Raw genomic sequence first — 17,804 nt, forward strand, 5'->3', positions numbered from 1 at the left:
TAAAGCCTTTGCAGAAGAATGCAAATAACACATTGCAAATGGGGTGGTGCTGTTTTTATTCTGAGAAATACTTAATCATCCATTCATGAAGAGGTGGAGCTTTCAGCAGATTAAAACACCTTGGGGGCGGGGGGAGCGGGTACACTAAAATATGTGTAGCTGAGTAAAAGAAGACCTTTCTCAAATTATTTGTTTTACAGGTTTCTTAACATTAAAATTAACTGTAATAATCTTGTAACACTTTAAATTGTAGGATAGTATGTGCAGATTAGGTCCTTTAGCATTTTAGTTTGCAATGTGGGCCTGGATATCCATGGATTTTTTTTCAACAGGACTTGGGTGAGTAGGGGCAGAAAATAGGTTGGGAGCCCACGCTGTTGTGAACCATGCCCAAATGTAGGTCCCTCCTAATTATTGTCGAGCGTGACTTTCAATACAACCAACCTTATATGGTGGACACCTTGGAATGTTATTCAAATGACAGAAATGCATCATTGAGCATATTTTCTGTCATTTGCGCCATAGCAGCACTGGATGCCTGCTTACCCTGACACTTAAGTTTGCTGTAGGTGGCAAAGAGACCATTTAAAGTTAAATGACCTAAAAGCCCATGCAGCCAATTTCAGAGTGATCAGTTCTATAGTCTGAAGTGCTGTTTACACTTACTAACATTTTTGAGATTCTCTGCCACTGCAGCAACTGACAATAATGGAGCACATTGGTGAGGATAGAATCCTCACCAGAATTATGCCAATATCCCAAGGCAAGCAAATTGGCCCAGATCAGGGGTACAGCTTTATGGTGGGCAGAGGTCTAGTCGTGCTGAAGGTGCACTCCAATTTGACCCGTAGACCATGGGGGCTGTAAAATTAAGGTAATTCAGAAAGCTTTTTGATAACGAAAAAATTGATTTATGCACTTGTTGGAATTAAGCAATATAAATCAAACAGTAATAAAAAAGCAAAATACTGGGGATGCTAGAAATCTGAAATAAAAGCAGAAAATACTGGAAATACTCAGCCAGTCAGGCAGCGTCTGTGGAGAGAGAAGCAGAGAACTGAAATGTTGACGCTTGCTTCCCTCTCCACCGATGCTGCCAGGCCTGCCGAGTAATTCCAGCAATTTCTGTTTTTATTTAATATAAATTATGAACAGTTTATAGTCATTCTTTTGCACAATTTCAATTTGAGTAATAAAATCACTTGAATTAGGCGACTTTGAATATTCGATAGCTGATTTTTTTGTTCTCTTGGTGTTGGTTTGATCCGAGACATTGGCAGGTTTTCACGTGTTTATTTTTATATTTCCATACATAATTTAAAAATCAGAGTAGAAATTCCAGTAATGATGATGAACCACTGGAATTCTGGCAGGCTGGAACTACCACCAGCAGCTTTGGCCCTGCCACGATCCTGTCCCAAATCTTGGCAATGAGGTCTCAGAATTAAACCAGACGGACCGCCCGGCACTGACCTGCGCACCGGAAATGACAACGACACATCCAGCTCTGTCGACCCTGCAAAGTCCTCCTTACTAACATCTGGGGGCTTGTGCCAAAGTTGGGAGAGCTGTCCCACAGACTAGTCAAGCAAAAGTCTGCCAAAGTCATACTCACGGAATCATACCTTACAGACAATGTCTCAGACACCGCCATCACCATCCACAGCTAAGTCCTTCACCGGCAGGACAGACCCACCAGAGGCGGCGGCATAGTGGTATACAGTCGGGAGGGAGTTACCCTGGGAGTCTTCAACATTGACTGCAGATCCCACGAAGTCTCATGGCATCAGGTCAAACATGGGCAAGGAATCCTCTTGCTGGTTACCACCTACCGCCCTCCCTCAGCTGATGAATCAGTACTCCTCCATGTTGAACACCACTTGGAAACATAGAAAATAGGAGCAGGAGTAGGCCATTGGGCCTGCTCCACCATTCCAAAAAGATCATGGCTGATGGTCTAATTCAGTACCCTGTTCCGGCTTTCTCCCTATATCCCTTGATCCCTTTGGCATTGGAGGAAGCACTGAGGGTGCAAAACTGGGCATCCATGAGGTGCTGTGGGCCATCAGCAGCAGCAGCATTGTACTCAACCACAATCTCTAACCTCATGGCCCTGTATATTCCCCACTCTACCAGTACCATCAAGCTGGGAGACCAACCCTGGTTCAATGAAGAGTGCAGGAGAGCATGCCAGGAGCAGCACCAGGCATACCTCAAAATGAGGTGTCAACCTGGTGAAGCTACAACCCTAGACTATTTGCATGTCAAACTGTGTAAGCAGCATGCGATAGAGCTAAGCGATTCCATAAGCAACGGATCAGATCTAAGCTCTGCAGTCCTGCCATGTCCAGTCATGCATGGTGGTGGACAATTAAACAACTAACTGGAGGAGGTGGCTCCACAAATATCCCCATCCTCAGTGATGGGGGAGCCCAGCACATCAGTGCGAAAGATAAGGCTGAAGCATTTGCAACAATCTTCAGCCAGAAGTGCCATGTTGATGATCCATCTCTGCCTCCTCCTGAAGTCCCCAGCATCACAGGTGCCAGACTTCAGCCAATTCGATTCATTCCGTGTGATATCATGAAATAACTGAAGGCACTGGATACTCCAAAGGCTATGGGCCCTGACAATATTCCGGCAATAGTACTGAAGACCTGTGCTCCAGAACTTGCCGCGCCACTAGCCAAGCTGTTCCAGTTTAGCTGCAACACTGGCATCTACCCTGCAATGTGGAAAATTGCCCAGGTATATCCTGTACACAAAAAGCAGGACAAGTCCGACCCGGCCAGTTACTGCCCCATCAGTCTACTCTCAATCATCAGTAAAATGATGGAAGGTGTCATCAACAATGCTATCAAGCGGCACTTGCTTAGCAATAACCTGCTCACTGATGCTCAGTTTGGATTCTGCCAGGCCTCCTCAGCTCCCGACCTCATTACAGCCTTGGTCCAAATATGGACAAAAGGGCTGAAGTCAAGAGGTGAGGTGAGAGTGACTGCCCAAGGAGCCCTAGCAAAACTGGAGTCAATGGGAATCGGGAAAACTCTCTGCTGGCTTGAGTCATGCCTAGGACAAAGGAAGATAAATGTGGCTGTTGGAGGTCAATCACCTGTGCTCCAGGACATCACTGCAGAAGTCCCTCAGGATAGAATCCTAGGCCCAACCATCTTCAGCTGCTTCATCAATGACCTTCCTTCAATCATAAGGTCCAGAAGTGAGGATGTTTGCTGATGATTGCACAATGTTCAGCACCATTCGCAACTCCTCAGATACTGAAGCAGTCCGTGCAGAAATGCAGCAAGACCTGGACAATCTTCAGGCTTGGACTGATAAGTGGCGAGTAACATTCATGCCACACAAGTGCCAGGCAATGACCATCTCCAACAAGGGAGACTTTAACGATCTCCCCATGATGTTCAATGGCATTACCACCGCTGAATTCCCCCACTATCAATATTCTGGGGGTTACCATTGACCAGAAACTGAACTGGAGTAGCCATATAAATACCACGGCTACAAGAGTAGGTCAGAGGCTAGGAAACCTGCGGCGAGTAACTCATCTCCTGACTCCCTAAAGCCTGTCTACCATCTACAAGGCACAAGTCAGGAGTGTGATGGAATACTCTCCACTTGCCTGGATGGGTGCAGCTCCAACAACACTCAAGAAGCTCGACACCATCCAGCACAAAGCAGCCCGCCTGATTGGCGTCCCATCCACAAACATTCACTCCCTCCACCACTGACGCACAGTGGCAGCAGTGTGTACCATCTACAAGATGCTCTGCAGCAACTCAGCAAGGCTCCTAAGACAGCACCTTCCAAACCCGCGACGTCTACCACCTAGAAGGACAAGGACAGCAAATACATGGGAACATCACCTGCAAGTTCCCCTCCAAGCCACACACCATCCTGACTTGGAACTATATTGTCGTTACTTCACTGTCGCTGGGTCAAAATCCTGAAACTCCCTTCCTAACAGTGCTGTGGGCATACCTACCCCGCATGAGCTGCAGCGGTTCAAGAAGGCAACTCACCACCACCTTCTTGAGGGCAATTAGGAATGGGCAATAAATGCTGGCCTAGCCAGTGCCACCCATAGCCCACGAATGAATGAAATAAAACTTACCATATTGGGGCAGGTGCCAGCAGAGGCACCCATCCAGCTGACGATACCTAATCTCAGAGCAGCACACTCATTCCTGTGGGGAGGTGTGCCTACAGGCTGGTTGGCTGGAGATTAGAGACAGGAATATTCACTTCTGTGATTGCTCCCACACCAGCATACCCATGACTGAATACTCTTAAAATCAGTTGCTGTTTGCAGCTTTCCTTGTGGTGCACATATTTAGCTGAGAATGGCAACAATGCAGATATATGTACTGTTTGGTCTATTGGAAGCACATCCTGGGGTAGCTGAGGAGTGTCCCTCAGTAAGTTTCTGGTATGGTCTGTGGTGGGTTGGGGGTGGGGGAGGGGTGTGCAGGTGTGGTTGGTGCAACAGATGAAGCACCCACCTGCTTTGTCAGAATTTGCAGTAAACGTAGATAAAACCACTGCAGTAAAATGATGTGGACCTCAAACTCCAGATAGCAGAAATTCTGACTTGGGCTGTCATTGTGAGCAGAATCATTTTATCACCACAGAGTGGTTTCACATATTCTTTATAGCAGACCATGGGAAAGAAGGTAGCACCACTCAAATTTGCATGTAAAATATCAACCTATGACTTTCGTAGACTGTGGACAGCTGTTTTCAGGCTCACCGGTTTTAAAACTTGGATTTGTGATTTAATTTAGGAGCTCCTAATTTTCAAACTCCTTGAATCTTGTTCTGGAGTCTCCTGATTCTCATTGTGTGGGATTAGTTTTCAAATGTGCTTAAACACTGCAGATATTTTCATGCCATTGTAAAGCATAGGCTTGAAACTAATGGGGATCAAAAGTCATGGTTTCAGTAAAGATATATGATGAATTATCAGTTAACTTAAAGGATGCTTTTATGGATTCCTGCATGCCTCCTAATGGGTGCTTTTAAGAGGGGTATCGACAGAGGTCTGACAGCAGCTTGCCATTTATTATGCCAGACGTGTGGATATTGGTAGGTTTAGTTGGGTTTGTATGAGTAGTGCTGTAGGGCACTCTCGAGAAAGTCTTAGACTCCGGTAAAGGTTAGCTAACAACTCTTATTTATAGTTACTATATACACTCTCCGCAAGCCACCTAAGCTAGCATCCTTCGTGCGACTATACCTCCTTCTCAAGCCTATCTCATGCGACTGTTACAGCATCACTTGTACAGTGGGAGGTGTCTCTCTCAATGTCTTTGTTATTAACGGAATCCCATGTGTTGCAAAGATATCCGTAAGGATTCTGATAACTACCTCTGTGGTTGTAGAATCTATCCACCTAGAAAAGTAGTCTATAATGATGAGATGTGACTTCCCACCAAACATGAATAAATCCATGCTGAATCTTTGCCAAGGTTTAGTTGGAAATTGGGTAGTCAACAGTGGTTCGCACTGTTCTGGTCTCTGTATCACGCATGTCTGACAGTTGATGATCGTGGTCTCGATATCCTTAGTTATCCCAGACCACCATACCGAAGACTGTGCTCTTGCTCTGCACTTGGTTATACTCAAATGGCCTTGGTGTAATCGATCTATGAAGTAGAAATAACAATTCTGTCATTGTAAACTAATAAGTATGGTAATAATTATGGTAAAGTATTTCCTATACTCATGGAGCATCTTCATTGTTCTGCCTGCTGGACTTTCTTGTGGCCATCCATGCATACAATATTGTCTAATGTGAATGCACTCTTCATTCTTCTACGCTTGTCATTTTTCTTGCAACTTCTATGTGCTTGCTGGCCGATTTTGTGCTGTGTGTTGCGAGTATGACTGTTGTCACATAGGAGCTTTAGGCCTTCCTGTGTTGGATGATCTATGTTTGCCCTGGATAGCGCATCGGCTGACGATTGGAAGGAATTGTTTACATTTGTTTTCATGACTTCGGCTACCTTTTTAATCAGCTGCAGTTGTAAGCATGAATTCTTGATTGTGTAAGACTGATCGCTATGCTGAAGAGTTGCTTAGAGTTTTCCTTTTACTCGCAGTATGTCCTGCCTGGTCCATGCAACTGTATATCTGTTGGTTGCAGGTAATGTCTCTTCACCCAAGGCTCTTCGTCAGACAATACCGTGATGTTAGCCCTGGTGTCGAGTTTAAAATTCATGAGGTGTTCATTCATGTAGATATCTGCTGTCCAGAAATCTTGATCTGGGTTACTGATTTCTCTCAAGAAATCTCCTGGTTCTATGTCTTGTGGATATTGCTGTACTTGATTCACTGTGAAGGTCTTTTGCTTTGTACCTTTAAGCGAAGGAATTTTGCTGTGGCACTTCTACCCATAGTTTCCAGTTTTTCCACAATTAAAACACTCAGCTTTACTTGCTGGGCACTGCTCTCGTCTGTGGATAGTCTTGGCTCCGCAACAATCAAGGTTTTCCTATTTCATGCACCTTCTCACCTGTATATTTTTTTCTGTTCCTCAAAGTGTTTCCCTGGCTTTGGCTTAACCAGTTGGATGGGCATTGGACTCCTCCTCATCCACGGCTTGTCTTCAGCTCGTAAGATGTCCCTATTTTTGACAACTTCAGCCTGTCTTACACTGGAAAAGGCCATTCAAATTGTAAGATCTCCCTTGGATTGCAACAGGTCTGACAAGGCTTCATCTGCTATGCCGACGACTATCCTGTCTCTGATTTGTTCTGCCTTTACTAAGCTGTATTCGCAACCTTCTGCCAATCTATACAGGTCATTAATAAAGAAGTCTACAGATTTGCCAATCATCTGCGCCCGCTTATTAAATTTGTCTCTTTCCAAGATTTTATTGGTATGGAGGTTAAAATATTTATCAAAGGCTTGGAGTACCTCTCCGAATTTATCGGTAGCCTTGTTGATCCCTTGTCGGACAATTACATCATCCGCAATCGCACTTGCTGAATATATGAGGGCATTCACTTGTTCCACTTCAGATTTTGTATGGGGTTGTGAAGTGATTCTGAACCTTAGGAACCTTTTTCTCCATAATTGCCAGTTTTGAATCTGATTGGGTTCCTCTTGATTCTGGAAACTCTCAGGCATTCCCAATTTTGGATCCATCTTGCTTTCTTTAATAGGCTTTTTACATGTTCCCCTTTAAGAAATTCTGCTTGTTTGTTTTTTTCAGGCTTGCTTGCCTTAATGGAGGTGTCCCGCGCTTTTCAGGAGTTCCTGCGCTTTTCAGGGGTTTCCCACTCTTCGCCTTTGCGTTCAGCCCGAGTGAAGGATTTGGTTTCCCCCTTTTTTTTCCCCCGAGCACGATGCCATAAGAAAATTACTGCAAGCTTTTCAAAGGCTTTTAACGTGATCCCCGACTGTCGGTATTGTGATTTCTGGATTCTGCTTGCAGGCCACCATGCTTCTGTTCTGTGGTGCAGCCTATATTTCTGTGCTCTGACTCACCACAGCTGCGGAGCCTTCTCCTGCAGGTAGGTAGTTTTCTTACTGTACAGGTCCAGTACATATCTTTAAATTTCTCTGTTGTTCACCTGGTCTTTCTTCCAAAGGTAAGGAGATCTTCAAATTCTCCTGGTCACTTTCACCGCTGTTTTACCACTCCAGCTATGTTGGGTTTCATTGTATTTGTATTTGTAACGTTATAGGGCATTCTAGAGAAAGTCTTAGACTCCAGTAAAGGTTAACTAACAACTCTATTATTTACAATTACTATATACACTCTCCACAAGCTACCTAACCTAGCATCCTTCCTGCTGTTATAACACCACCTTCTCAAGCCTATCTCATGTGACTGTTACATCATTGCTTGTACAGTGGGAGGTGTCTTTCTCACTGTCTTTGATATTAACCCTTTACAACTTTATACTACAGATATGTGATGCAAGAGAACATTAGAAAGGCAAGTGAACAAACATACGAACATGCGAATTAGGAGCAGGAATAAGCCTCTTGGCCCCTCGAACCTACTCCGCCATTTAGTAAGTTCATGGCTGAACTGATCACTCCACATTTCCACCTACCCCTGATAACCTTTCACCCCATTGCTTATCAAGAATCTATCTACTTCTGCTTTAAAAATATTCAAAGACTCTGCTTCCACCGCCTTTTGAGGAAGGGAATTCCAAAGACTCGTGACCCTCAGAGAAAAAAATTTCCTCATCTCTGTCTTAAATAGGTGATCCCTAGATCTATATTCTCCCACAAGGAAAAACATCCTTTCCACATCCACCCTGTCAAGACCCCTCAGCATCTTATATGTTTCAATTAAGTCACTTTTTACTCTTCTAAATTCCAGTGGATACAAGCCTAGCCTGTCCAATCTTTCCTCGTAAGACAGCCCGCTCATTCAGGTATTAGTCTAGTAAACCTTCTCTGTACTGCCTCCAACGCATTTACATCCTTCCTTAAATAAGGAGACCAGCACTGTACACAGTACTCCAGATGTGGTCGCATCAATGCCCTGTATAGCTGAAGCATAACCTCCCTACTTTTGTATTCAGTTCCCCTCGCGGCACAGTGGCGCAGTGGTTAGCACCGCAGCCTCACAGCTCCAGCGACCCGGGTTCAATTCTGGGTACTGCCTGTGTGGAGTTTGCAAATTCTCCCTGTGTCTGCGTGGGTTTTCTCCGGGTGCTCCGGTTTCCTCCCACAAGCCAAAAGACTTGCAGGTTGGTAGGTAAATTGCCCCTAGTATAGGTAGGTGGTAGGGAAATATAGGAACAGGTGGGGATGTGGTAGGAATATGGGATTAGTGTAGGATGAGTATAAATGGGTGGTTGATGGTCGGCACAGACTCGGTGGATAATTTCACACTTTCCCACATTATACTCCATTTGCCAGGTCTTTGCCCGCTCACTTAACCTATCTGTATCCCTTAACTAAAAGCAAAATACTGCGGATGCTGGAAATCTGAAATAAAAACAAGAAATGCTGGAACCACTCAGCAGGCCTGGCAGCATCTGTGGAAAGAGAAGCAGAGATAACATTTTGGGTCAGTGACTCTGTCTTTTGCTTTTATTTTGCTTTTATTACCAGTATTTTGCTTTTATTCAAGGTTATACCTGTAGTCATAATGTACCCATTTTAAGCTCTGTTATCATTTCTGGTGAATTTGTGCTGTACCCCTCCAATATCCTCTTGAGGTGTGTTACCCAAAGCTGAACGCCGTCACTCAGATAGGATCTGATCAAGGCTCAATGCAACTGAAGCAAAACACTCTCCCCTTTGTATAAAGTATAAATAATATAAAACCAATTATATAAAAATCTGACAAATTGTATCATTTTAAAATCAGGACCAGATGACATCAGCATTCCTTGTCCAATTATCTGCCACCAGTAACCCTGCTTCACCTGAAAACAACTCTTGGTGTTGGCTACCTGTGGTCGTGGCTGAGGAGATTGACTAGTTCGTTATTAAAAATCTTGTGTATATGTGCATTCTCTGTCCAATTTGCTGTTGTCGCCATTCTGGTCATACATTTATGTCAACATTTAAAGTTGAAAATGCCTGTGTAAATATATGCAACAGAATTTCTGTAGGTAAATAGTTGTCCATAATGTAGATGCAGGCTCTGGTCAGTAGGTAGTGCTGTAATAGGTTGTGTTATGAAGCAATTTTTGATATCTTTTTTAATTGCCTCACCATCTTGTGTATAGAAAAAAACAGTGGGCAACACCACTGACTATTTACTAAAATACTGTACATAAAAGCAATCAACACAAATTGAAAAAGTTTCAAGTGCTTTGGCTGGCAACAAAGTAATGCAAATACTACAATACACATGTCCTTTTTCCAGGTTATATGCCACACAATATGTCGTCTTCCAATTAGCAGTCTCTGTATACTGCTACATGTAGTGTCTGTAACATACTGCTACAGTTAATTAACATTTGAACCTAATGGAGTGTACAGATTGTAGATGAATAGATTTATATGTGATTATTGTCAATAAAGAAAAGCTTTTCAGTACCACTCATTTATTTATTTATTTACATTATGCAGGTTTAAGATAATTTGCAGTTAGAAAATTGTCAAGGGACTTTTTGGAATTTTTGCTATAGATTTTATGAAGAAGACAGACAGCTGAAGTGACACCAGGTTATTAACATGTAAGTACAGAGCATTTCCTGCACTGTGAAGCACAGAACTATCACATTAAATATCACGCATTGAAAGTGGCAATGCAGCCACCTGTAAATAGTTATCTTCAATCTCCTAGTAATCTCCAGTCATTGGTTTTATTAATGAGCACAAAATACTAATAAGATTAGCAATGATGCAATGAGAATGTAATTTTCTCATACCCAAAACAGATTATAGGAAATATATCACATTTTAAAAATATTACTTACTCAATAAAACACCAAGCCCTAAAGCTGCACTTTATGAATGTTTTGAAGATGGGGATTTTTTTAAATACTTATTGAAATGCAGCTTCATGCTCTGGTGAAGTTACTTAGTAATTGATATTCATGTTGCTATTTTTATTACAATTTCTGAATATGTGTCTGCCATTTTTCAACCATGACCACAAATTTGACAATAGCCAGTTAAAGATGCCAGGAGCCAAGTTTGTTTTGTAGATGTAACAGCCCTTGTGCTGAGACTTGGCCAGTTGTTCCTTTTGATAATTCAGTTTTCAGGCATTTATGAAATTGGCTAAACAAATATTCGGATATAACTCGACATAAAAGCTCAAGCACTACTGCAAATTGGTCTCTTTTTATGTAGGCTGTATTTTTGTGGACTTTGTTACAAAAATAAAGCTCACGTGAATGTCTCAATAACCTTGCCAGAATCCATGAACTAAGTACAACAAATATGTTCAAGCAAATTAATCCCTAAGATTCTAACTGCAAAGATTTAGCTCTATGTAATTTCCCAATTTACGGTGTTACATCTTCCCAGCTAAATTTACATTGTCTTTTGCTGGTCCCTGTGTTATGTGTTCTGCCGAATAAACACCAGCTTGTTCAAATTACATAACTTTTGCCAATGCATCAGTTTGTTTAATTTTTTTAAAAAGAAATGTCACTTTCTACCATAACAATTTCAACAATTTTGTGTAGAGAAAGGTCTAAGAAGTTAATCAAATCATATATATGTTGAGTACGGTACAGCATAGACTGCTCTGTAATGTTTAAATATACATTGAAGTGTGTATGTTTAGCAAATTTTAGTTGACTAATTGTTGTGTAACCCTATATTGAATATCTTTTTAGTTTCTGCACAGGTATATTCTAAGCTTCAATTAATAAAAAAAAAAGGACAAGCTCCTGCAGTGGTTCAATGCATTTCTCAAATGTATTCATCAAATGTGTCCGAGGGCCATATGAGAAAGTTCCAGATTCCATGTTAGAAAGGGACGATAGTAGGCGTTCCACAATTAACCTCAACAATCCTGGGTTGCAAGGAGGAAAGCTGACTCAGTTGAGGACAGGCTCAGGTTCAGCGAAATCATCTGCTGATGCTCAAGGTCAGTGCTCGCATATTGTGATTGGCCACTTGAGCAAGGTATTTGAGGTTGCCAGATGAGCTGTATCCAAGGAAGTACTCAACGGCTTCAGGGAAGAGGAAAAAAATTGGCAAGACAAGAATTAAATTAAACTATCGCAATTTAAACAGTTCAATCTTTCTTGCATCATAAAACAGTAATATTGAGCAAGGGCCATTGATCCATAAGGTTCCTTATCCAATTCCAGAATTACTAACCCTATATTCCTTTTGCTAAATGTATTTCATTCAGTTTTTAAACTATGCTCTTGTTTTCTGTTCCACAATTCTATCATCCTCTTACGGAAAATAATGTCTAAATTTCCCATTTTGTTTCAACACCTTTAACTTCAAATTGTGTCCCCAGTCCTTGAATCTTGAGCCTGGCAGTCGAACTTTCCTGCTTCTAATTAATAATGAAAATTTGAAAGACCTCTATTGAGTCCCACTCATTCTCTTCTTTCCGAAGAGTGTGAAATCTCAGGATCGACAATTGTTTCTTATTTGTGTTCATGTGGCTCAGTTGGTAGCACTCTTGCCTCTGAGTATCAAGGTTCCGGATTCAAGTCCCACTTCAGGGCTAGAGCACAAAAATCAAGGCTGACATTTCAGTGCATTACTGAGGGAGCATCCTGATTCTGATCATCATCCAAACGGATGGAAGGTCATCGACCTGAAATGTTAACTCTGTTTCTCTCTCCATAGATGCTGCCTGACCTGCTGAGTATTCCAAGCATTTTCTGTCTTTATTTGACAATATATTGTATTCAAGCATTTTTTCCAAACAGTCTACATACTGTGACCATAGTTTTGGTAACTGATATAATGATACATCCAGGAATTCTTGATGAAACCGACTGCAATACAATAGAGTCACTGTTATTGATAATGGGTGACACTTCATTAACAATAATCTGGAAAAATTAGTTAAGTGGAAGTCAAGCTTCAGTGCTCTGTTTCATTTGAATATATATGTGTATATTTTATATGGAATAAAGTCAGGGTTACAATATTTCACTCAAAGAAATTAATGGCAATAGCCATCTCACTTTAGCTTTGCGGTATGAGGGTAAAATAGTTATCTGGTGACTGTTGTAGGTTCAGATCCTGGTACAATGTTAACATTCCTCTTGCAGCGACCGTAATGTGATAGAATTCTTCATCTAGTTGGAGAGTGAAATAGTTGATTCTGAGACTAGGTCCTGAATCTTAGTAAGGGAAACTACCAAGGTATGAGGCGCGAGTTGGCTATGATGGATTGGGAAAAGTTACTTAAAGGGATGACGGTGGAAAGGCAATGGCAAACATTCAAAGAGCGCACGAATAAACTGCAACAATTGTTTATTCCTGTCTGGCGCAAAAGTAAAACTGGAAAGATAGGCAAACCATGGCTTACAAGGGAAATTAGAGATAGCATTACATCCAAGGAAGAGGCATATAAATTCACCAGAAAAAACAACAGACCTGAGAATTGGGAGCAATTTAGAATTCAGCAAAGGAGGACCAAGGGATTGATTAAGAAGGGGAAAATAGAGTACGAGAGCAAGCTTGCGGGGAACATAAAAACTGACTGTAAAAGTTTCTATAGGTATGTGAAGAGAAAAAGATTAGTGAAGACAAATGTAGTCCCTTACAGTCAGAAACAGGGGAATTTATTATGGGGAACAAAGAAATGGCTGACCAACTAAATGCATACTTTGGTTCTGCCTTCACAAAGGAGGACACAAATTTCATACCAGAAATGTTGGGGAATGCAGGGTTTAGTGAGAGAAGAACTGAAGGAAATCAGTATTAGTAGAGAAATGGTGTTGGAGAAATTGATGGGATTGAAGACCGATAAATCCCTGAGGCCTGATGGTCTGCATCCCAGAGTACTTAAGGAAGTAGCCCTAGAAATAGTGGAGGCATTGGTGGTCATCTTCCAAGATTCTATAGGCTCTGGAACAGTTCCTACAGATTGGAGGGTAGCTAATGTAACCCCACTATTTAAAAAGGGAGGTAGAGAGAAAGCAGGGAATTATAGACCAGTCAACCTGATGTCGGTAGTGGGGAAAATTCTAGAGTCCATTATCAAAGATTTTATAGCAGAGCACTTGGAGAACAGTGGTAGAATCGGACAGAGTCAGCATGGATTTACGAAAGGGAAATCATGTTTGACAAATCTACTAGAATTCTTTGAGGATGTAACTAGTAGAGTTGATGAGAGGAATCCAGTGGATGTGGTTTATTTGGACTTTAAGAAGGCTTTCGACAAAGTCCCACATAAGAGATTAGCATGTAAAATTAAAGCACATGGGATTGGGGGTAGTGTATTGTGATGGATAGGCACAGTGGCGCAGTGGTTAGCACCGCAGCCTCACAGCTCCAGCGACCCGGCTTCAATTCTGGGTACTGCCTGTGTGGAGTTTGCAAGTTCTCCCTGTGTCTGCGTGGGTTTTCTCCGGGTGCTCCGGTTTCCTCCCACAAGCCAAAAGACTTGCAGGTTGGTAGGTAAATTGGCCATTATAAATTGCCCCTAGTATAAGTAGGTGGTAGGGAAATATAGGGATTAGTGTAGGATTAGTATAAATGGGTGGTTGATGGTCGGCACAGACTCGGTGGGCCGAAGGGCCTGTTTCAGTGCTGTATCTCTATAAAAAAAAAAATTAATTGGTTGGCAGACAGGAAACAAAGAGTAGGGATAAATGGGTCTTTTTCCGAATGGCAGGCAGTGAGTAGTGGAGTACCACAGGGATCTGGTGCTAGGACCCCAGCTATTCACAATATATATTAATGATTTAGATGAGGGAACGAAATGTAACATTTCCAAATTTGCAGATGACACAAAACTCGGTGGGAGGGTGATGCAGAGGAGGATGCAGAGAGGCTTCAGGGTGATTTGGACAAGTTGGGTGAGTGGACAAATACACGTCAGATGCAGTATAATGTGGATAAATGTGAGGTTATCCACTTTGGTAGCAAAAACAGGAAGGCCGATTATGATTTGAACAGCTATAAACTGAGAGGGGAATACGCAACGAGACCTGGGTGTTCTCATACACCAGTCGCTGAAGGTAAGCATGCAGGCGCAACAGGCAGTAAAAAAGACAAATGGTATGTTGGCCTTCATAGCGAGAGGATTCGAGTACAGGAGCAGGGATGTCTTGCTGCAATCTATACAGGGCCCTGGTGAGGCCACACCTGGAATATTGTGTGCAGTTTTGGTCTCCTTATCTGAGGAAGGATGTTCTTGCTATATGGGGAGTGCAGCGAAGGTTTACCAGACTGATTCCTGGGATGGTGGGACTGACGTATGAGAGATTGAGTCGGTTAGGATTATATTCGCTGGAGTTCAGAAGAGTGAGGGGAGAATCTCATAGAAAGCTATAAAATTCTAACAGGACTTGACCAGATAGATGCAGGAAGGATGTTCCCGATGGTGGGGGAGTCCAGAACCAGGGGTCATAGTCTAAGGATACGAGGTAAACCATTCAGGACTGAGTTGAGGAGAAATTTCACACAGAGTGGTGAACCTGTGGAATTCGCTACCACAGAAAGCAGTTGAGGCCAAAATATTGTATGTTTTCAAGAAGGAGTTAGATATTGCTCTTGGGTTTGAAGGGATCAAAGGATATGGGGCGAAAGCAAGAACAGGTTACAGAGTTGGATGATCAGCCATGATCATAATAAATGGCGGAGTAGGCTCGAAGGGCTGAATGGCCTACTCCTGCTCCTATTTTCTATGTTTCTATGTGTGCAACATCAATTCAGCTAATTGATTCATGGGTAACTAAGTATTCTTAAACTGAGAACCTTTTTTATGATGTCAGTAATTCTTTCATGCCGATGTATTCGCATTTTGGCGGATTAAAGTTTTGTGTGTGTGTGTGTGTCTGTGTGTGTGGGGAAAGTCTGTTAGTACCTGCACCTCTATCCATCTTGGGCAGACACATGTTGTCTCTGTTGAATAACGCAGCTGCAATTACACTAATAAGTGTGGTTTTCCCCATTTTGTCAGCTTAAATTTGGTTAGTCATTGGGGTGAAAGGGAGTGAAATCAGTAAATTCTTTGATATATGCACTAGCTGCTAAAAGCATGGGATGATACATAGCCATCAGAATTTGAATACATTTGGAGTAACAGAATTTTGAGATGTACTTATCCTGTTCAGTTTATCAGCTTATGGTTATTGCTTTTAATGCGGCATTCAAGGCTGCAACATTTTTTTTTCATTTCATGGGATATGGGCATCACTGGCAAGGCCAGCATTTGTTGCTGATCCCTAATTTCCCTTGAGAAGGTGGTGGTGAGCTGCCTTCTTGAACTGCTGCTGTCCATCTGGTGCGAATACACCCACAGTGCTGTTAGGGAAGGAGTTCCAGGATTTTGATCCAGCCGACATGAAGGTGACCATTAAAAAATCTCTGTGCCACAAATCTGTCAGTTCTGCTGGGACCACCTGGAGCCTGCGGAAGGGTACCTCACATGCATCCATGTCACTGCAGGCACATTTCCAAAGTCTGACTGTTTCATGCAATTGAAAAGTCCAGCATCTATCATCCTTTTGGAAGCCTTCTGGCCATTACCTCAAATTCTATTCAGCAGCCTTCAGCCCTCTGTATAAAGAGGCCAATCCACAAGTTTGCTTAAAATTATTTTTGCAGTATTCGGGTCCAGGCCACTAGGCCTGGTCCCTTACATAACTTCAATGCCCCCACCCTGCCATCAGTAGGTCATGCTTATGTTTATGTGGATATTTTTAGTCCTCATTTCTCTTGCCGTATTGGCCTTCAGTGCTATCTTGGGTTCTGATTAAGCTGAGGAAGTAAGACACCCTTTACAGGGAGCCCTCGATTTCCAACTTATTCCTTTTGGCCTTGAAAGGGATGGGGCATGTTTCACCTATTATAAAGCTACCCAGAATATCCAAGAAACGCAGCACCCATTTTCTGGCAGGTTCTGCCAGAGCTATGATGGGAGCCAAGGGGAATCCACTAGGACGTTGTTTTAAGTAGTGCACTAACTCACTGTTTTAATGTGCTAAAGCATTAGAGTGAAAGGAGTCATATGCAGTTAGAGACCAACACAGAACTGCAGCCATATAATCAAAAGCTTCAACACTGCATTTAGCCTGAGTATGTTACATGTCTACTTACCAAAATGAGGAGTTAGCACAGCCCTGGTCTGTGTGATGTATTTGCATCTAATCCCTGTAAAATCTTGTCTGGTAACCACAGAGCAGTCTTTTTGCATGTGGAGGTGTGCATATTTAGGCTGCATGAGGATATTGCTCCACTTCATGAGAGTTCTGGTAGTCAGTATGTTAAAGACCAAATTAAGATGTTTGTGGGAAGTGAAAATATTGTAAATAAATTAATGTACCATATTTTAAAACATTTCTCATATGCTATAGATAAATGCTTTGAAAGAATGCAACGTACTGAAAATGTAACTACTAAAGATTGGTATGCAGTGATGATATTGGATCTTCTATTACTATTTTACTAACTTGAAGGAAATTTGCAACACTTATGGAATTATGGAGTATATTATTTTTGTATGAAGATAACAAGCCTATCTTTACTGCAGCCTGCTTTTATTAAGTAGCAAAGCCATTGGATGTTTGAAGTCTGCTGTCAGTTTCTCAAGCACCCAGTGTGTGAACATACAAAAATGTGGATAATGGAGGGCTGAGGACGTAGGATTTCTGTTGTCTCTAATTTACGCTCGGTTGTCTTCATTTATCGCTCATTTACTGGTGGCAGTGATTCAGTGGAAGTTTAGAAAATGTTACTGGTGGAAAAAGAGCTTTCATGAGGGAATGACCTAAAGGTGTACTGTTCATAGAAATTTATGTTGAGAAGGGCAGATACTGGCCCAATTCAGTGGTGTGGGGAATGTTGAATCCAAAGTGGAGTAGTCTTAATTTTAAAAATTTACTTTTTGTGGTAAGCCAGTGTCAGTTCTATCCAAAAGACCACTCATTGAAAATTTCCCAGTCTGACAGACAATAGTGCAGCAACAATTTTAGATTTACTTGCCTCCAAATTGATGATGTGCTCCTGAGGTTGCTGATGACAGTCTACCTTGAATTGCTTACTTGGAGAAATGTAAATATTTTTAGTGCAGATTTTTGTTCATTTGTCTTTTTTGACCCAAATCTCAGATCCAGACTTTGGTCAGCCCTCCTAATCCCGCCTCATTTCTTTTCCTGCACCTATGCGGAGCATTCTGTTCTGAGTTTAAAGTTGTTGTATAAAGTTGCTAT

At 42.1% G+C, this 17,804-nt stretch overlaps 1 protein-coding gene across 5 annotated transcripts in view; it reads left to right on the forward strand.

Moving 5' to 3' along the window:
* Positions 1-17,804, forward strand: part of LOC137371215 (F-box-like/WD repeat-containing protein TBL1X) — a 375,589-nt gene that overhangs the window by 146,612 nt on the left and 211,173 nt on the right. Inside the window, exon 3 of one of the 5 annotated variants that reach the window (XM_068033399.1) lies at positions 7,933-8,039. The exons of the other annotated variants lie outside the window; for them this stretch is intronic. The gene's annotated coding sequence lies outside the window, so the exon portion shown is untranslated. The remainder of the gene's footprint in view (positions 1-7,932; positions 8,040-17,804) is intronic. 5 annotated transcript variants of the gene reach the window in all.

The sequence above is a fragment of the Heterodontus francisci genome, chromosome 6 (assembly GCF_036365525.1).
Source record: "Heterodontus francisci isolate sHetFra1 chromosome 6, sHetFra1.hap1, whole genome shotgun sequence".
NCBI lineage: Eukaryota > Metazoa > Chordata > Chondrichthyes > Heterodontiformes > Heterodontidae > Heterodontus > Heterodontus francisci.